Here is a 22,217-nt window from a genome sequence, read left to right on the forward strand (position 1 = left end):
AGGAAAGATTAAGATTCCGAATGGAACTATCAGTAAGTTAATGAACAGCTTTAAAACAGACAAATGAAACTGCCATTAAAGACATAAAAAAAAAAAAGACTTTTTTTTCTCAGTAATCTGATGTGGTGGGATATATGAAAAACAGAGAAAGAGCATGACTGTTCTACAAGTATCTATCCATTTCAGTGCTTGCCTCAGCTCCCTCTACAGAGCAATGTCACACTGCACTAACATCTGAAATGATACACAGTTTTTTCAATAAAGTAAAATAAAATCCTTTATTTCTGGCAAAGTTTTTTTCCTATGATGAGGCATCTGGAAATACAGAGGAAGAAAAAAACAAATTAAAAAAAAACAACATGGGGATAGCACAAGAGGTCAGCAGCACACAATGGGCAGCCTGTCCCCTTTGTTTATTTTGAATCTGAGCAACTATATGCATCATTACAAAGGGGATAATAGATGTCTGTGAATTTAATGATTTAGCTCTTTTAAGCTGGAAAAAAAACAAAAACAAAACACCCAAACCACAACAACAACAAACAAAAACCAAAACACCATAAAACTAGAAAAATAATTGGTTTGATAATTCTGTAGCTATACGGAAAGTAAATATTAATTCTGATAAAGATAGTTTTACAGCTCAGTGACAGAAATATTGAAGTTACTCAACGCTGAATTCATTTACAAAAATACTGATACTCTGCAACATACATTATAATTAATTTAAGGAGTGGCTACAAAGAATTCTCTATAGAACTCAAAATATGCTGTCAAAACAACAAATGTAAAAATAACAAGAGAATTAGAATAATCTAGGAGAAACTTCTGAAGCTTTTGAAAGTGAACTAAAGTTCTGCATGTAATTCTTCACTAGATGAGATTTAACTTTAGCCTCAAGCAACACGTTACATCTGTGCTGAAAGCTGCAACATGATGCTTAGATTTTAGAGATATAATTTTATATGTAAAATTTTATATGTAAATCAATATCACACTAGACAAAATGAATGCTTGAGCACTTAAGTAAAAAATATTTGATTTGACCCTTTCTAAAAAGCTCAATTTTACAAATGCCTCATCTTTAAGCCTACACTACCATCACAGGGGCCAAGACCAAAGTCAGAATTGGGCATGTTTGGCCCCACCACTTCTTCTCGGTTGGACTCCGTTCTTCCAAAGTGCTCAATATTCAAGTTGAGACAAGATGCTTACAGCACTTTGTTTCATTTAGATCCAACAGTTTCTGCAATAGTCACCTTTAGTTATTTAAAAATTGTTGTTTCCTACTCAGATTTAACAATAATGAACAAAGAGCACTTTGGTAAAATTGAGAAAACATATAAGTACTCCACCTATGCATTTCACTAAGAAATTCTTTGTAAAACTTACTAAATTATAAGAAGCCATTAATCTGTTTTCACTCTCACCCTGGCTACCCATGATGATTCCTAACTACTAGGAATTTTTCGAACTTCTAGTACAAAGATAAAAATCATTATGACAGTCAACAAAAACATTGATCTTACAACAAAGTAATATGCATACATAATATGGCATACAGATAGTAGCAAGACAGATTGCTTCATTATAAGCATTTAGAAAATACAGCCAGGAAATCAATAAAATTTCAAATCTAAACTTAAGTTTGTTCTGCTTCATCCGTGAATGCATGTATGTGTGTGAGTCATCCACAGACAGTGAACCCACAGCACAGAGAGAACAAGTGCTACAAATACCAAATTTCAAAGTGCACTGTGTTTATCCACCATCTGTTGTTCAAAATTCCCATAACAATATTTCATAAAACTTCTCAAATTTAAAGTTACTGTGTCAATTTATGAAATACTATAAAAGAAGACATGTTTTCATTTAATTTAACTGCAAACTTCTCCAAACACGGCATTGAATCAAAAGGGGGATTATTTTTTGTTGGCTGAATGAAATTGAAAGGGAAGAATATGGGCACATGGAAACATGATCTGACCTCTAATTATCCCAAAGAACAATACCTCAGTGAACATATAAGATTTCCTCCAGATTTCATATAAATTTCAGTCACTACGTACAAAGAATGGTTCTTAGCTTTGCCCAGTGCAAAAAAAAAAAAAAAAATCATCTTGATTTAAAGTGGTCACAAAATAGACTCGCTACTGAAAAATAAGAAATTAATTTAAACTAGTGAATTCAAACTAGTGATTAAACTCAGCATTGTTTCTATATTTCCAGAAAGCTTCTCCTTTGCCCACCTTGTCAGAAGAGCCAGTCTGAAATTTATAAGCTCGTGAGAATGCTTAAATCATTAACAGACAGCAATTCCTAGCAGAAATGTGGCCTGGAAAAGCTGTACTTCAAAAAGCAACAGACCAGTATTTTCAAAGATATAGCACCTTCCATAGGTATGGCTGAATCTTCATTGAAACTGCTTAAACATATTCCAACTTCAGAAAAGAATCCTTTACATATTTACACCACATTACTTCTCCTGTCAGGAATAATCATATTGATTTTCCACTTATAAAAAAAAAAAATCTGGATGATGTTCCTACACTGAGTATCATCTTTGAAATAGACAGCATCTCACTCTACTCTGAGTAGGACAGATTCAAGGTTAGTTACTACTGGTCAGTAATGTGTAGTTGGTCGTAAGTTTTGTTTTCCTTTCTTTAGGTCCTCACTGAATGTTTACCTACTCTCCAGACCTTAGAAAGATTATTTCACAGATTTAATCAGTCCTTTCTTCTTCATCATGCCTGCAACTAAATTATTATTTTTTTCTTTCTAGCAGAGTAATTGCCTCCTGCATATCAGTTCTAACACTAAAAATCAGAAGATTATTTCATCTGAAACTTGCTTCAATTATCTGTATTCTCACAACACTCTCACAGATAATCTTCCAGTCTTTTTTTCTATAGAGGATGTCTTTTTTTCATTTTGCTTGAAAGCTAAAATTCCATTTTGATTTGACTTTCCTCAGCTCTTTTTCAATATCTGAAGACTTATAGAAATCTTGTCTGACAACTTAGAGAACTAATTTAGCACTTCAGATTTTAGTTTTGTGCTTTATCCTTCAAGTAATACCTAGAAAGACATTCTGTTTTCAAGGGGCTCTTTTTGCATTAGAATTTGGGCAGTTACCCTGCAATTAAACCACATATTCCACGAATGAACAAATCAGTTGCCCAACAAAATAAACCAAGAAAAGAGAATGATGATTTTCTTAAGGTTTAAAAAACTCATAGTGATTATAATGAATGTATAAGTCTTCAATATGCTACAACCGGCAACAGAAGGCATCATATGCACTTAAAACTGTTCAATGTGAGTTTACTTTTTAGAAAACTTTTCCCTTTGCTCAACTTCTTATCCACAGAGTGGAAAGCAGCTTTTGGAGGCCGTACAATGTACTCACCCAGTGGAGGACAGCTGATGAGATAGCTTATATATTATCATGTTCTCTGGCTCTCTCTCTGCAAAGACTGCTGGTGTTCCCATTATAAAGTGTTTCCTGTATCTCGAAATACCAGGGTCACATTCTGTTTTCACAACTCAAAAACAGGTTGTGAGATCTATTACAATATTTTATGACTTTTTCCCACAGAGGATGGAGAAGCCAACAGGAGTGCTGGAGCAGCAGTGAGGAGTAGCAGGAGGTACCTGAGATACAAGACAACTGCCTTGATTCAAGTAAGACACTGGTGAGAGAATAATGCCCCTGGCACACATCACAGAGCTGAAGTGATTAAAAAAGGATGATTAATAGCGCCAAACAAGGTCTAGATGTTCTGTATATCCCATCAGTGAGCCGTCAGCAGCATTGCAGACACTCAGTCCTAATGTAATCCTGTCCATCACTAAAGTAAGCCTGGAAATTAACCATTTCTGCAAAGTACATTAATTTGTTCTGTATTTCCCTGCATCACTTCTCTAGTCCTTGTTTAGTCTTGCTGTTTGCTTAGCCTCTGTAGTATCACTATTTCAATTCTATGCCCCCAGGATGATGTCTTTCTTCCTTTTATTACCTTAAAAACCAACAAACAAACATTGTTTTTTTCTTTCTTGAATATTTTTCAGTATTTCATTACCATATTTCCTTTTCTCTAACTCTCTGGTAAGTTCTGTGATTGCTCTTTTTTGGGTTTCTTATTTTGTCTGATATCGAATTTAATATATTCAAGCTTTCTAGTAGTGTCAAAATGATTTAAGAAACTGCATTCCCTGCATAATTAAATCTAACAGAAATCCAGGGAATGTAACACCAGGTTTAGTTAATCAGCATCTGAAATGCTGCTAAGTAAAACAGAATCTAAGAAAAAAGCAAAGTTCCAGAGTCCTAGGTTTAATAAATATTCAATGAAAATGTCTTTATGCCTTTCTACTTTGGACATCTACTTGTTACACTGCCTTATACAAACATACACTTACAACTAGATTCATGGAATTCCCCAAGAGAAAATTCTTAATTCTTTTCTGTAGAGTTTTTTTTTTTTTCCCCTCCAAAGTAGGCCATGTGTGAATACCAGATGCTGCAGGATGGCTGAACTTGATTAGACAAGGTAAAGAGGGACAAAGAGGACATTTATCAAGGTGCACTAGGAGAGAGGAAGTGAACTCATAAGTAGCCTGAGGAAGTCTTCAGGAAGCTGAGTAAGTCAAATATGAAAGTGAGAATGAACAGGGGGGAGGGGTAAGATCATGGCTCTCAACAAGAGGGCAGGAAGTTGAGAGAAAGGAAGAATGTAATTCTTCATTCTAGAATAGCTTGTAGTGGTTTGTCTTTGGAATAAGACCTTTGCAGGTCAAGGGAGGTGACTGTCTCCCTCTACTCTGCCCTTGTGAAGCCCCACCTGGAGTACTGCATCCAGGTCTGGAGCCCCCATACAAGGAAGATGTGGATCTGTTAGAACAAGTCCAGAGGAGGGCTACAAAGACTATCAAAGGGCTGGAGCACCTCTCCTATGAAGAAAGGCTGAGAGAGATGGACATGTTCAGCCTGGAGAAGAGAAGGTTCTGCAGAGACCTCACTGTGTTTTTTCAATACTTAAAGGGGTCTTATAAAAAGGATGGGGAAGGACTCTTTACTCAGGTAAATAATGATAGGACAGGAGAGAATGGTCTTAAACTGAAAGATGATAGATTTAAATTAGACATTAGGAGGAAATTCTTCACCGTAAGGGTAGTGAGGCACTGGAACAGGCTGCCCAGAGAAGCTGTGGATGCCCCATCCCTGGAGGTGTTCAAGGCCAGGTTGGATGGGGCCTTGGACAACCTGATCTAGAGGGTGGCATCCCTGCCTATGGCAGGGAGCTTGGAGTTAGATGCTCTTTAAGGTCCTTTCCAAGCCAAGCCATTATATAATTCTATGAAAAAAAAGCCTCAGAGTAGCAGCGTAGCTAGACCACACCCCCCTACTCCTGGTTGAGTCTCATGGGTGGCACAGTGGGCATTTACACTTACAACATGATTATTATTAATAAGTGGTAACTTGGTGGTATAACAACAGAAGAGCCAAGAAATACCCTACTCTGGAAACCACATTACTTTCGCTCATCCAAGATGATCCTTAAACAGCAGGGACATATTGGTGAAGAAATACTGAAAGAGTCCTGAAAAACATGCGCTGATACTGCCTTCGTTTATGTGTCCTTCACCAAAGAAAGCACACAGTAACTTTATCATCATCATTTAATTCATATAAAATAAAATGAACTGGGGAGAGAAGGACAGTATAACAGAGACAGAAAAAAAGCGGTATTTACTTTCTGTTGGACAGCTAACTAGGAGATGTGAAGAGACAGAAAAAATCTGTCTGTAGGAGTCCAGCAATTTTTAGGAAACAATTGAAATTTGAAGAAAGAGTTGCATAATATTCTGACTGCTGGTTAGAGTCAAAACTGTCAAAATTGTCTTTTAAGCTACGATATATACAGAAGTAGCTGATAATGAAGATTAATAAACAGAGACAAATATAAATAATACCTTTTTTTTTTCCCTTCTAATTTTACAAGGGTGGCCTTAGGCTACAATTATTATCAGAAAAGCCTCTTGACCTAGAATTTGCATAAATTATAACTGATAAAACTTTGAAATATTTTGTCAAGGGGAATGTTGCCATCTAAGCAAATTGCTTTCAGGTCAAATCAGCAAAAAAAAAAATTCTCTTCAAACAAAATGACAAATATAATTAATTAAAAATATTTTTGTAGGAGGTATCATAAAGGTTTATGAAAAAATTCCCCACAGAAAACACTTTTCACAAAAGAATCTCAGAGATCTCTAGTAAAAGTGCACAGAAAGATATGGCATTTTCTTTCTGAACTTGTTACATCAGGAACTCCTCTGCATTTGAACCATAAGGTACTCCTCTTCATTTGTTTCCATCTGAACATCAGGAAGCACTTCATTACCATGCAGGTGATGGAGAACTGGCACAACTTGCCCAGAGAGGCTGTGGGGTCTCCTCTTTGGATATCTTCAAAAGCCACCCAGACATGGTCCTGGGCAGCCTGCTCTGGGTGTCCCTGCTTGAGCAGGGGTTGGACCAGAGGGATCCAGAGGTGCCTTCCAACCTCAACCATTCTGTGATTCTGTAATTCCATGAAGAACTACTCAATAGAAACAAGGGTTTGAAGCTCGGAAAATTGGGAAATGAAAGAACGCACCGAATCAAACCTATAAAATGTTGTCTGTTTAAAAAAAGACTTGCGATATATTTATATAACAATATAAATACATAATTAAATGCCAGCCAAACTCAACTGGCCCTGAAGCCATCATTATTTTCATATAATTTAATACACTTGCTGCTGCATGTTTACCAATGTTTTCAGAATTTCATAAAATATGCACAATCTGAAGTTGCTAATTGGCAAATGAAGGGCTTTTCTTTCATTACTTATTGACTACATTATTCTCTTGAACTTCTTCTAATCGAGGGAGAGCTTAGCATTGTACCTGTGTGAACTGTGCTGTAGCCATCAGGTAAAACTGTTCTGTATGGGTAATTTTGTTAGTATTTCATAGTGGTCCCACTTTTGTTGCTGCATGTACATTGCTTAATGCTTTAAGTACAGTTTTTATTATATACTGTACTAGAAAGTTATGAATCACGGACAATATGGAGATGCTTAAACTGCACCCTAGGCATGGAAAGGTATAGGGTCCTCGCACTCTGTAAGTCTAAATAGAGATTCTTGCAGCTTTCCACAATGCCTATCTGTATGTTCCACCTTCCTTTTTTTCATTACATCTATGCATGGAAGTGCTCTTTGGGGAAGCAAAATGGAGCTGGGAGACAACCAGACATTCTTGGGAGCTTTCCCAGATACCCTAATTTAAATGTAGCTTGTTCTGTTGAGTGCTGTGCAAACACAGAACCCAAACAACCCAGAAGTTTACAATCTAAATGTAAGAAAATGCATAGAAAACCAGCATACAAACAGATGGGAGAATACAAGAAAACAGTAATATATGCTATTCAGCAAGTGATGCCGAACAAGAACATGGAAAAGCACAATGACAGGGCTCTATTTTGGTAGAAGTGGTGAAAAGAGCTGTCAGCAAGTTCCAGGATAATCGACTTGTTCTAATTAATACTTAATGCTATGTTTTAAGTTACTTCTCCACAAACATCCTGTCCTCATGAGTGTAGTATCTTACATGACAACATAGATAACAAAATACCCACCCTGCATAAATCAGCTGATGTGGGCTTTAACTCTTCTCCCTGCTCTCCTCATTCTCTCTTCCAGCCTTGCCTGGGGCAAGACGAGCTCCCCAAGCTGTGACACTGCTGTGGCCTTGCTTTAGTGCGCTGCACTTAGCTGTGTGCTGAAAACCCCACAGCTTGATATTGTTAACAGAGCTGAAAGGATCTCTTCAAACTAGGGAGCTTCAAATTTGTCATTCTGCAATATTGGAATTCTGACATACAATGACTTATCTGCTTGGAATTAGGAAAAAAAAAGAAAGAAAAAAAATCAGTAAGATTGACCAAAAATGTCTATGCACTAGGCAGTGAATTATAAACTAAAATAAATAATTTTCTGTTCCCATGAAGTAGATTTTGTAAATGAAATAAGAATGAGAACTAAGGAAAACCACTTTATTCCCCCAGAGATTTGTTTTTGTTTTTAGCAAAATTTGAAGCATAAAGAAAATTTGCATTATCTTTAGTGTCGGGAATGATGGTGATGAAAGATGCAATGAACAGAAGAAGAATTTTGTGTTGCACTTATGGATAAGAAAGAAAACCACAATAGCATAAAAACATCTCTGGCAAAAATAAGCCAGGTCAAGGACAAATCACTGACATAGAGTGCACAGTGAAAGGTGTGAAATATGCCTTAAAAATAAATAATGCGTAGCTGCAGAAGCACAATTCAAACTATTAGTTTCCTATTTGCCTTTTTGGGAGATAAGAATGATCAATGGCAAAGACGGATTAGGTCTCTTGCTCTCATTCCAGGTGAAGAAATTAAGTAGATTCTTCAGTTGTTGCTAAGCTTACACAGATGAAAAGTAGAAAGAAAAATAAGTCACATTCATGTCCATCCAGAAAAAAAAAAGTTTGAATGAAGAAGCATGCCCTTTTGATGATCTCTTCCTGCTTGGCAAGGGACATTTGCTTTCATTATCTGATAAAGTTACTTCAGGGATAAATTTCCTTCCTTTCAAGTTCTTTAATAACTATTTAGAAAAATAACTGAAAAGCCCAGATCTACTGCTTGCATGCCATGAAGAAAACCAGTTAAATCAGAGCTGTCAAATCTTTTTCAACTTAAGTAACAATAGCAAAATCAGAACAATAGTGAAATACTGCAAAACTGCCATCACCTGTAGTTTGGTGGAATATACTCATCTATATTTAAATTAATTAAGTGTTAAAAGCAGTCCTGGATTCTTTAATTGAATTAATAACAATATACTCATTTATCGGTTGTATTGTGTTAACTCCAGGAACGCTAGTCACGAAGCAGAGCTTGATTTTTCTAGCACTTCACAAACAGAACAAGATGACATTTTCAAGGTGCTGAGGGTAGCGTGGTACAACTTTGCCTGGGAAACACATAAGCCTACAATTTGACACACCTACACTGCTTCTCAGCACAGTCCTGAGCTGGTGGGGGTGCGTTAACCACATCACTGGAGAAACAATCCTCATGCACCATGACCTCACTCCTCTCCTTATGTCCACACTAATGGCAAACCACATTGCTCACTGCTCAGCTGTGCTGTATGGGCAAGGGCAGCAGAAATTATAAATGCATAATCCAGCCACCTGCTCAGGTGACAGAACACAACTAAGGTTCTGCATAGCCTGAGGAGGAATGTAAAGGACACTTTAATGCATCTGGAGCAGGTGTAGATTCAAAATCACAGTCTAGCCCTGAAGCACCAATTCAATGTATGACACATTCTGCATACAAACGAGGATTTGATCTGTCCTGTTTATCTGTCTAAATAGGTTTTAAAATCAGTAATTTTGTTGTGCTGCCTATGAGCACATTCACCGGAATCTCAGGAAAAGAGGACCCAGGTTTCTGAGTTGACTCCTGTGGCTGCTGCAGCCAATTCTCTGAAGTAATCCCTGTCGTAAACTGGTTAAACTGTGTTTCAGAAATTAATCCTACAGGAAGGCTACATCACAAAGTCAGTGTTAGGAGGGATATTTAATAGCTTTGATGGTTAGTAAGCATATTCAATTTCCAGCTTAAATTTATACATGGCCAATTTGGACTCATTTATTATTCTATCAACAGTTTCCTTTGATCTACCTAATTATCTTCCCTATCTGGTGTTTACCCTCAAATGTATTTACAGATTGCAATCATATCTCCTCTCAGCCTTTGCTTTTCTAGACTTAATGGGACAAGTTTTTAGACTCCTCTCAGGAGCCAACCCATTACCTACACTATTCCGATACACCTAATGATGCTTTAACACATAGTATTCATCTCTCTTCATATATACATCAAATAGCCTATTTTGATATTACTAGGATATATATATATTTACAACTATGTAACATTAGTTTACTTATACAAAAGTAGCTCACAAAAATCTTTCCCATCCTCTCTCAGTTCATGTTTTAGTTATATAGCAAAAATTCCCGTTCTTAGTTATAGGTGCTTAACATACCACTTCGTATGATTAAATTTAATTACATTACTTTTGCATCACTTATTGCGATCACCAACTGATCTCTTTAGGATACTTACATCCTCCTCATGCTGAAAAATCTTCCCAACACTGTGGCATCAGGGAACTTCACTGACACACAGAGTATGCCAAGTAAAAGCTTTTAGTGCTAAAATCATTACTAAACAGAATACATCTCCAGAAGAATCCATGAGGACTCTTCTAATGTTCTCACTCCGGCCTGCCAGTTCCCTCTTCCGAGCAATCTTTGCCATCTCCTATAAACACAGGTCCTCCCAGTTTCACAGCTCTTTTCCTAATCCCCATATTCTCCAGCATGACCTGTAATTCCTTTTACATCACCTAAATTGAGAAAAGGGACATCGGTTTCTTTCCCTAGGAAGAAGTCTGTTACAAAAAAGCTATCAGATTAGTCTGGTACAATCTAGCTTTGCTAAACTGTGTTGAATTTTATCGTTTTCCATTTATTTCCATGACCTCAATATGAAAGAATATTCAAAGCTTTTCTAAGATTAGCATGCCATTTAGCTGAAACTATGGGATACAACACATTTTCTTCTTCCCAATTATATGAACTTGCTATATTCTGCTTCAAATGTGTGACCACTGACTTGATGGAAGTGTTAAAAACCTTATTTAGTTTATTTAAATATCTAGAAAGGAAACCACCTGTTCTCCCACAACCTAAACACATTTTGGGCTCTTAATTTTTCCTGGCTCCTAACTTCTATTTCTAAATAATTTGCTATCTTGTCTTTCATCCATGTTCAAATTGATGATCCTTAAAAAACATGGAGTCAAAGTACTAGTTTAAAAATAACCATGGCCCAAACCCAATTACTATTATATCTCACTGGACAACACTCCAAAACTCCATACCTGCTATTTTTCTATTTAGAAAATGAACTTCTTTTTTTTTAAGCCTGAATCAAAAAAAAGAAAAGTCAACTTCTTTCTAAAAGTCTAAATTCTTTCTAAAATACTGACCTTAAAGATGTACCTTTCGCACAGACCAATCCTTTTTTCTACTCTCAATATTCCTTCAAAGGTATCTTTTACTCTGCTTACACCCAGGATCCTTTCTTACAGCTTTTTTCACCACTAAGTTGCAAAACTCATTAAAAGTGTTTCTAACTCTTCTTGATTACCAGTGTTTACCTCTGCAACTCAATAACACTCATTAGGCTTCTCAGAGTTCACCCTTTATAAACTGAGAAACTCAAAACAACACTCTTTTCATTTAAACAATTGATTTTGATAGGACTTGGTCCTAGGTGCTTTGCTAAAATCAGGTCTTCTGTGAGATCTTTATTACTGAGATCTAAAATCAATCAATTTCTTTCTGTTTCAGTCACCATTTGATAAACAAATATATTGGCTGTGCAATCCAGGGATACCTGGTACCTTATTATTAGCACTACATGTCCTCCAGATCAAGAAGTTAAGTCTCTGTAATTCTACAGTCCCCAGTAGTATTTCTCTCAGTAACCAGAATTACTAAAATGGAAACACCATAACCAGACTCAGCTAGAATACAGGGAGATCAATAAGAATAGCCATGGTGATACAGCTGAGAAAATAATTACTATACCAATATTAGACTATATTTTAAAAGTCAGTAACACACCAGAAACAGACTACGACAAGTGCATAAAATCTGAATAACCTCATGGTCCATTTTCCCAACTGCATGTGTACAAAATTATTCAACTGAATATTTATACTATATTTGGATAGAAAGATGAAATTTGATAATAATGATTTCGTTGTTTGGAAGACGAAATTAGCACAGAACAAAGCCTCTGCCTGCTGTGGTTTCTGTGAGCTCTCCACCCTACAGAATTTAGGCTTAAGAATTTTTAAAATCTTTTTTACTTGTTTGTATATATGAAACTACACCTATTAGCTCTATCAACAGACTAAGAAAGACAATTAGCCTGTATCACCCTCTTCATTAGGGCCAGATCCAAAATCCATTAGCGACTGTAAAGAGCCTCCTATTGACTTCATGAGGCTTTGGATCAGTTTATAAGTGCATGCCTAAAGCAAGATGAACATGCCATCTGTTGTTTTCTTTGATGGTCTGATTTCAATTCTCTGCCTATTCCTTAGAATTTCTGGTGGGTGCTTTTTCCTTTTTCCTTTTCTGCATTTTGTTTATCATCAGTTATAATAGCATTCCTCTTCTTCACTGCCTCTGTAAGTCAAAAAGTATAGGATGTTGCCCCTTCTCTAGCTTCTCTTCGTAATATTTTCACTTTATAGCTTGCTTTCTTTAAGTTTGATAAATGGCCACACACTACTATATGATCAAGCAAACAGCAGCACATCTACTCTTCTCTCCTGTGAATATCAGAGGACACTGGTTAGCATAAATACAATAACAAAAATAATTGCTAGAATTTGGTCAGTTTGCAAGTTTAGTAAAAGTGCTATTAAATGCCATTCTAAACAGTACTGCTGCTTCAGTAGGCTTTTTTCAAGGAAACTTTATTGCTAAGTGCTTTACTATTTAAGTGATACATTACAAAGATAAAAGGAAGGAGAAAGAAAATAAATGGAAAATAAATAATACTAATAAAAAAAAAGGCAAGAAATTTTACAGGCACTTGCCCATGCCTTCTGACATTAGAAAGTAATAATTAGAAAGAATGGCTCCTCTGTACATTTAAGTTTGCATACTGCTTTAAATTATTCACTAGGTTAATGTCTATTTTCTCAGTGTCTCCAGAACAATGAACTATTTTCTCAAACAATTTACTACTCTAATAACAAAATGATTTAGGGATCACTTACTTTTTCACTGCCTTGCCTGTGTCTAATGCCTTGAAACTTCCCAGCAGCAGAGCAACGGATTCAGACTCTGCTTTGCAGTAAAGAGATGTTCACTCCAACACAACAGGAAAAACTTGTAAATCAGCTCCCGTTTTCTGCAGCAGTCTCTTCAAATTGATGTTGACATCATTCTTGCCACCAATCAATTAAATGACAAATGCCTAATGACTGCTTTTTCCAAAGTATAAATGTCAGAAATCCCAGATGTTGCATGATGGGGATATGCTGCCCATTCTTACGTCCAAAGAGAACTCTTATATATACTTTCCTTGCAGCACTTTTGTTTTGAAGCATACCCCATTTTCTGTAATGCAAACATTGTGACCTTCAAACCCCTGAAAAGCTTTGCAGTGCACTTTTTAAAGGCCTTGCTGTTACAGAAGGGGGTTGGATCAGTTGTTCTGATCAATGCAATTGTTTCCAACAACTCAGATAATTTCCCTAAAGTGCTTTGGATACTGCCAAAAAAGTCTGAAAATGAATCTTAACACAGTGTCCCAGATGTGTTCAGGTTAGAAATGTCAAAAAGAAAGACTTAAAACCATCTGTTAAAATTTCTAGCAAGAGTTCTTCAGCTGATACTACTGTATCCTAGCAATGATGCAAATGAGGGTTCTCGTTTAGAAGAGAAAACAAAACCATATTCCTTACTCTGCATCAACCCACGAGTCAGTAAATGAAGCATCACTAACAGTATCCTGAATGACAATGCTAGCAAATCTTTGGAGTGCAAAAACAAACAACAACCAAAACAAAACAAATAAACAACAACAACAACAACAACAACAACAACAACAACAACGAAAAAGCACTTCAATAAAAGATAATCCTTTGGAGACAAAACTAGAATGAGACCTGAGATCCACCCAGTTAGATCAGCAGCACAGCAGAGAGAAGAGAAGAGAAGAGAAGAGAAGAGAAGAGAAGAGAAGAGAAGAGAAGAGAAGAGAAGAGAAGAGAAGAGAAGAGAAGAGAAGAGAAGAGAAGAGAAGAGAAGAGAAGAGAAGAGAAGAGAAGAGAAGAGAAGAGAAGAGAAGAGAAGAGAAGAGAAGAGAAGAGAAGAGAAGAGAAGAGAAGAGAAGAGAAGAGAAGAGAAGAGAAGAGAAGAGAAGAGAAGAGAAGAGAAGAGAAGAGAAGAGAAGAGAAGAGAAGAGAAGAGAAGAGAAGAGAAGAGAAGAGAAGAGAGAAGAGAAAAAATGGAACACCAAGTCCAACCGCCTGACCCCTTCAGGGCTAACCAAAAGCTAAGGCACATTCCTGAGGGCACTGTCCAAATGCCTCCTGAACACTGACAGGCACGGGGCACCAACTACCTCGCTAGGAAGCCTGTCCCATCTTCTGACTACCCTCACGGCACAGGAATTTTCTGTCATGCCCAGGCTGACCCTCCCCTGGCCCAGCTCCATGCCATCCCCGTGCGTCCGGCCATCGGTCCCAGGGAGCAGAGAGCAGCACCTCCCTCAGCGCTTCCCTCCTCAGGGAGCTGCAGGGCAGTGAGGCCGCCTCACAGACTCCTCTGCTCCAGACTGGACAATATTCAAGGTGAGGCCATACAAGCACTAATCACCTTTAGCTGAATGCTAAACCACCTTCAGGAGGAGAATCACCTCTTTTGACCGGCTGGCTGTGCTGTGTTCAATGCACCCCAAAATGCAGTTTTCCCCCTGGCTGCCAGGGCATGCTGCTGGTTCATGCTGAGCCTGCTGTCACCAGCACCTCGAAATCCCTTTCTGCTGAGCTGCTCTCCAGCCACTTGTCTCCCAGTTTGTTCCTGTGTCCAGCATTGCTCCATCCCAGGCTAAGTACCCAGCATTTTCCTTTGTTGAACTTCAATCTCCTGGAGATTGTCCAATGCTGCAAGATAACTAGATCGCCCTGCAAAGCCTCTCATCACTACAGGGTGTCAACAGCATCTCTCACTTCAGTGTTTTCAGAAAACTTGCTAAGGATGCATCCAGATCATTGATAAAAAATGTTGAACAGGACTGACCCTAGAATTGAGCCCTGGGGAACACTGCTGGTGACTGTCTGCCAGCCAGATGTACCTGCATCTGGCATTCACTACAAGCCTTTGAGCTCTACCTTCAAGCCAGTTCATCACCTAGTGTAACATGAACCTGTTCATCTCACAGTTGGACAATTTGTCCAGAAGGTTACCGTGAGGTACACTAACAAAGGCCTTACTGAAAATGCAGAAATATTATGTCTACTGCTTCCTTTCATCCACCAACCAGGTGACCTTATATTAGAATGAGATCAAATTATTGAAACAGGTCTTTCCCTTCATGAATCCATGTCGACTATGCCTGATAGCAGCTTTGTTCTTTAAATGCCTTTCAATATCCCCCAGGACAATCTTCATAACTTTTCTAGGCATTTGAGGTTAGACTAACAGCTCTGTAGTTTCCTGGGTCTCCCTTCATACCCTTTTTGTAGACAGGTATAGCATTGGCTAGCTTCTAGTCAGCAGGAACCTTCCCAGACTCCCAAGACCTTTGGTAAATTATTGAGAGAGGTCCAGCTATAATGTCTGCTGATTCCTTCAGTATACTGGACTTATGAACGTTCAGCTGATACAATTGGTCCCTTACAATTTCAGCGACCACAGATGGAAAGTCACTACACCATCGGTCATGGTCTTCCAACTTTTGAGTAGCAGGTAGTTCCAGATCTGTCATTATTATTAAAAACTGAGGAAAAAAAAGGCATTAAATGCCTCTGCCTTTTCCTCTTGCTTACTTGTTAGGTGACCATCTGCCTCAAGTATCAGTCCAGCCTCTTGCTGTTGACATATTTGAAAAAGCCCTTTTTTGTTGTCTGACCCCACAGTGTCAGAGTGACACTCAAGTTGAGCTTTGGCTTTTCTTGTTTTCTCCCTGCAGCTGCAAACTGCAGCTCTACTTGCCTTGTGAAGCCAGACCTTGCTTCCAGAGGTCATGTATTTTCCTTTTCTGCTCTAGTTCCAGAAGGAGTTCCCTGTTCAGCAAGGCTGGTTTTCTGCCTTGCTTCTCGATTTGTGGCACAGGGGCACTGCCAGATCCTGGGCTTTTAAAAGTCCAGGTTCTTGAAAAGTGACCAGATCTCACGGACCCCTAAACGCTCTAGAGCAGATTCCCAGGGACACTGCTAAGTAGTTCCCTGAGAAGCTTAAAGTTTGCTCTTCTAAAACCCAGGGTGGCAACTCTGCTGACCATTTTTATCCTTACACTAGAACTTTTGAACTCAACCATTTCATGATCACTCTGGCCAAGACAGCCACCTACTGTCACAAGGCCTTCCCTATTCTCAAAAAATAAGTCTAAGAGGGCACCTTTCTGAGTTGGCTCACACAGTACTTGTTACAGAAGTTATATTCAACATACTTTAGGAACTTTCCAGATTTGCTTGTCACAGCAGCATGATAATAAGTTGAAATTTGCCATAAGGAAAAGGGCATATGATGATTTCCCCTAATTGCCTATAGAATGTTATCTCTAAACTTTAGACCAGATTTTTTTATTTTTATTTTTTAATTTAAAAAGGCACTAGTAGACCCTTAAAACAATTTCCAGACTCCTTGGGAAAGATTCAAATCCTTGGGCTACGGAAACATCTTCCATTTAATCTATTGCCTTCCTGACCCTGATGACCATGAATTCTTGACTCCTCAGGAGTTTTCTTTCCTCTTGCTCCTTTGAAAGGAAGACTCAAGAATCTCCATATTATATGGATGCGAACGATCAGGACTAAAGTGCCTTTTTAGGAAATAGAAACTTCATTCATAGCTACCCAGGTTAAGGAGATCTTAATTACTATGCCTCCACCTGAATGGTGGGGTATGAACAGAAAGAAAGTTAGTACATGTCTTTAGTTCCCTCCTTACTGAATGAGGAGGTTCAGAGTGTCTCTGGGAACTCAAGGTTCTTAAGTCATTCAAATCCAGAGACATCAAGTTCATTAATCTCATACGACACCAGGTGAACGACAAGTGGTGATCTATGAGAAACAGCCCTTCCAGGAAGCACAAGAGTGAAATTAGGGTCATCGGCATCAATGACATTCTGAAATGACCCTGTAGTACCTGAATTGCTAGGCACTTTTTCAGAGTTAGAAGCCTGCATTTCATCTATGTGGCTGTTTTGGCCATCTAGGTCCCTTTATGAATCTGAGCCACAAATACCACATAAAAATGGTGGCAGCTCCCTTCCTCACAAATGTGGAGAAGGTAGATGCAATACTATACTATCTGATTGAATCCCTGCCTTTATTGAGGGATCTGTTAAATATCTTGCCCACATAAGTATCATCCTCTAAGGCAAAGCCTTGAGATTCTTTGTATCCTACTATGACCCTTACCACTACCACTATGTTTTGTTAAAGAAATTAACAGCTGTTTCTGCTTCTGTGGCTTTGAGAGTTATTTAGAAGGCAAGCACGTACGGGATAAGCAGATTCTCTGGAGTTTTTTTTTTTTTTAAACCTAATTGAGAAAATAACACACACTAATCCTAAGAACCAATTTAGCAGGTATCTTCAAGGATGCATAACTTTGCTCTTTACATGTTCTTTAAATTATGTATCTAGCCAATTCCTACATTATAACTTCTATAATACAATTACAGGGAAAGAAAACAATTATCAACAGATTTTAAAGACCTGTGAAAGCTAGGGCTTTGATAAGATGCTGCCAAAAGAAAACAAAATCAAGCATACAAGAAAAACCCAGCAATAAAAACAACCACCCCGAAACCACCTCCCCACTCCCCCCACCCTGATAAATGGAAGAATATAGAAAAATATCACGTTTGCTTTTTGATGGCATTTTCCATGGTATTCCTGTTTACACACTATTTTGTTCTAAATTTTCAAGAAGGAAATAGGATTTGAGACCATAAGAATTTTGATAGAAATTATAATAACATTTACAGTTTTGGTTCCAAATTCAACTTAAACTTTAAAAAAATGTTGATTTGCTATTTTTAAGAACACCTTTCTCTCTTGTAAGCTGCAGAACTCTATTTAGTTTAAAATTCACCTGTAACTAACCCACCCAGTTTGGTGCTTTTTTTTTACTCCACCATTTTCCAGCTCCTATCATCCTCTTCATGACTGAGTTTTACACTGTACACCTTACCACTAGGGCTTTTCTGTGCTTTTTTGAACATAGTTTGAATGCACTGCTAGGCAAAGAACCTCAATCTAACATTGACTCCAGGGGGTACGCTGGAGTATATAGACTCTATTTAGCACCCTAGTAGAGTCCTGTCAGTGTACAGTTGCATATGTTTCAGAAATAGTTAATGTGGTCGCAATCCCTTTAGAGCAGCTCGCCTCCAGGATCCAGCTTGGTTGCTGCACTGTGTTTCATTACTCACTTTGACTTGTGCATTTTTCATATGTACACTCTCTTTTCCAGTGAACCATAAAAAGGGGGTTGCACAAATCACTTCTCCTAAGGAGCTCCTGTATCTATAAATCACATTTGCTAGTTAGCCATAGTATCTAGAGAGTAGATTTACCTAAGAAAATACAGTACAAGCAAAATGTTTGTCAAGCATAAGAGATAATATAACAGGAATGAAAATCTGACAATTTCCAAAGCATACATTTGTGTCCCATAACAGCTGTTATTGCTTTTATTTCCACTTCAGGTAGGCTGCTTTTGTCTAACATATATTACTATTCTAAAATAATGTTTATTCCATGTGTGCTTCTTCTTGGCAATTGTCGTCAGTGAGCATGTATTTTTCACAAATACATTACTTTTTATTTTACTCTTGTTGAGGTTTTCTCCTTTCTTCCTCCACTATATTATAAGCAAACACGAAAAAGCTCAAGACTATCTATCCTGTAGGTTTCAAAAATCCTACAAAAATTACTTTGGCCATATGGAGTTCAGTCTCCATTTATGGAAGACTGATTTCCAATTAAGGCACTCTGATATATCATCTGGTAAACATGGAGAATTTGGGGGGTTGATCTCTTCTGACTCTGGTCACCATTAAAATAACATTTAACAACATCTGTTATGTTGTAGTAACCTGAAATACCCTGGTCCTCAGAACAGTGCGATAAAAATATTTCATTTAACAAATACAGCTTTCAAAAATGTCACCTTTTTAATTATGTCCAAGTAGGTAATCAATGCCTCAAAGTTAATCTAAGACAGAGGACACAGTTGGATCATTTACCTTGAACTCCTGCCTAATATAGGCTGTGGGACCTACTTAAATTATCTCTGGAGAAAAATACCATTTAATTCCACAGTGTCTCTTCTTTATGCAGAGCAATGACTGCAAAAAGGGGACAAAAGCCATGATGGGTCTTGCACTTTTCCCCCTTATTATGAAAACTGAGCACACATCAATCTCCTTGCATTCCCAGAAAACTTCCGTTCTTCAAACAAAACCATATGCCTTCTTATCTGTAACGTCTTCTGCTTTTCATAAATTAAAGGAAGGACGCTACGAGCACACAGTCTGCCTTGCTGATCTCTCCACAATAAGCTACATCCTCAACTATGAGTCACATATATATACTAATGAGGTTGAACGCGACCTTACCACCAAGATCCTGCTGTCTCCCTTGTCCTTCTCAAAACGTCCAGTTTTGCCCTCTTACCAGATTAGTTTGCATTTGACAATATTTTTTGCATTCATTAATATTCTCTATTTCTTAGTATGCATATTAAGCTTTTTTTTTTTTTTCCTTTTAGCTGCTATCTTTCCTGCTGCGTAACACCGTTTTACCTTTACTAAAACTTTCATCCAGTCCTCAATCACCATTGCTAATCTATTAGCATCTTTATGTCCAGTCTTAACCTGTCTAAATTCAACACAAAAACATCAGTTTCTGTTCTCTCCTTACAGGTAGGATGAAGGGCATTCTCTTAAAGGTTATTTCCCATGTAAATTCATGTTTTTGTTAGCAAGTCACCCCTTAATTTTCCCCACTAGGAAACTAAATTCGTGAAGCTCCCTATGCCTCTCACTAAGAAACTATCTTTTCCAAACCGTCAGTAACCCTCAAGCCTCTCCTAAGATATCAGATATCAGTATCCTTTTCAAGTAATAGCAGAATTGAGCACAATATTCCAAAGGTTTTAAACATCAGGTCCCAAACCCTGCTGAACTCCACATCCCAAAAGCTGTTCTACCCCACAGCCCTTAGTTATGCATCTACAGTTTTCACTAGACCTTTGGCTACAGCACTGGACTGAAAATTTGTGTCTGGCTGGTGCCTGGCCAAGGAGGCCCAGGACGTTTTGCAAATTCATTGCTTTCCAAGCAGGGGTGCTTCATTTCATACACAGACTGCATTCCCTTTCTTGATGTATGACTTCAGATTTGGCCTTTTTAGAATACTTGACTGTGTTTCACCCAGCACAGTCCAGCACTCCTTTCATTCTGACCTACACAGACAGCAAGCAGGATGACTCACACCATCCCATTTGCACTTTTTAAGGACTGCCACAGCATTAATTCTCTTTCAATACTCTGAAATTTCTTCAGTACTCAAAGACCTTTAGAAAACTCAGCATGACAGATGCAGACACTGATCAACCAGCTCCCTTAGAAATCAGATAAGAATATCAAGGCTCTATCTCATTCACATAACTAATGATAGTTTTGAGCTTTATCCATTAGAATTACATTAGACTCGAAGTCCTCAATACATTTTGATTTATCTGATCTCTTTCCACCCATTTAAACTAGCATTGAAGTTTCAGGAAGATCATGGTTTTCTTCAGCCCTTTTAGACAGATATTTCTCTGCTGCTGGGAGAGATGAGTAATGGCATTGTTTGGAGGCAGAAAATCAGGGAAGACATTGATTTTTAATGGCTTTTGTTACTTCTGACTTTATAGCTTTAAGCTGATACAATTCCTTTTCACTGTAGGTCTATACATACACTTATGACTCAACTCATTTCTCCCTCAGCCCAATTATAATGAATACACCTAGGAGTGTCATACTCCTTTTCTAAGCTTTCCCTCAGAAAGGGACATCCCCCCCACCATTTGAATTATAACTATAGAGCTCTAGCTTTCCCATGAGAAAGCTTAATATGAAATCTCTAAGCATATTTGCTAAAATGTAAGCTCCGTAGGTACAGCATTTCTGTTTGTTTAACAGGTAGATTTAGATTAGATTTTCAGTAGAAATTCTTCACTCAGAGGGTGGTGATACACTGGCACAGGTTGCCCAGAGAAGCTGTGGATGCCCCATCCCTGGAGGTGTTCAAGGCCAGGCTGGATGGGGCTTTGAGCAACCTGGGCTGGTGGGAGGTGTCCATGCCCATGGCAGGGGATTGGAACTGGGTGGGCTTTAAGGCCCCTTCCATCCCAAACTGTTCTATGATTCTATTCCAAAAATCAAAATATTTTTTCAATGTTCGGTATTTTAATTACTGTATGTGTTTATTGACAAAAACATGTACAAGTACCTCACTGTGCAATGCAGCACTATTTTTGCTTTGGAAATATAATAAATGTATCTATTTCTCAAGTATCTAAATTTACCTTAGAACTACATTTACCAATATTTTGTATAAGTAATTTTAAATTATCTAAATATTACATTTCTCGTTTCTAAATAAATAGTGGATAGGCAAGTGGATAGTGCATATATTTCAGCATTTTTAAACATTCAAAGGACTTTTCAAAGGTATAAAATTGCAATCTTCTTTCTAGCTATTCCTAAACTTCTGTAAATTTTGCACTATTAGTAAGACCCTTGATATCAGTGAAATAGGCACTTCTCACTGTGTACTCTTCAAAGTGTACTTCACTAAATGGGTAACTATATTACAGTTTAGGATGCATATATTTTCTTGCTACTTTTACAGCTGGCCTGCTTTTCTGTTCCTCAAGTTTCCCTACCATGAAATATGATAAAAACCCTAGGCACATTATCTTCATCATCACAGTTAAGAGAAATATTTGCACTCTGAAGCACTATTTACCATTGGTAAAAATGATAGTGTCGGGCTTATAATTTATTTTAGCACATTTTTTTCCCTATATAGTTTAATTCCCGTTAATTGCAATCTATCAACTAAACTTTCACAGTCAAAGTATGCTAACAAAGCCTCACTTCTGCTTGGCAGGTGAGGTATACGATGTGTGTACTGTGCTCTGAGTGCAATCAGTTAAACTCGACAAAATTAAAAAACACTTCAAAAAATAAATTATTCATAGAATTCAGTCAGAATTCATATATCGCATTAAGCTGCATAAGGTG

At 37.7% G+C, this 22,217-nt stretch overlaps 1 protein-coding gene across 40 annotated transcripts in view; it reads right to left on the reverse strand.

The window, feature by feature from the left end:
* The window catches only part of DLG2 (discs large MAGUK scaffold protein 2), a 1,058,052-nt gene that overhangs the window by 363,203 nt on the left and 672,632 nt on the right, over window positions 1-22,217 (reverse strand). The window lies entirely within an intron of this gene.

Source organism: Anser anser (assembly GCF_964211835.1).
Source record: "Anser anser genome assembly, chromosome: 1".
NCBI classification, from domain to species: Eukaryota; Metazoa; Chordata; class Aves; order Anseriformes; family Anatidae; genus Anser; species Anser anser.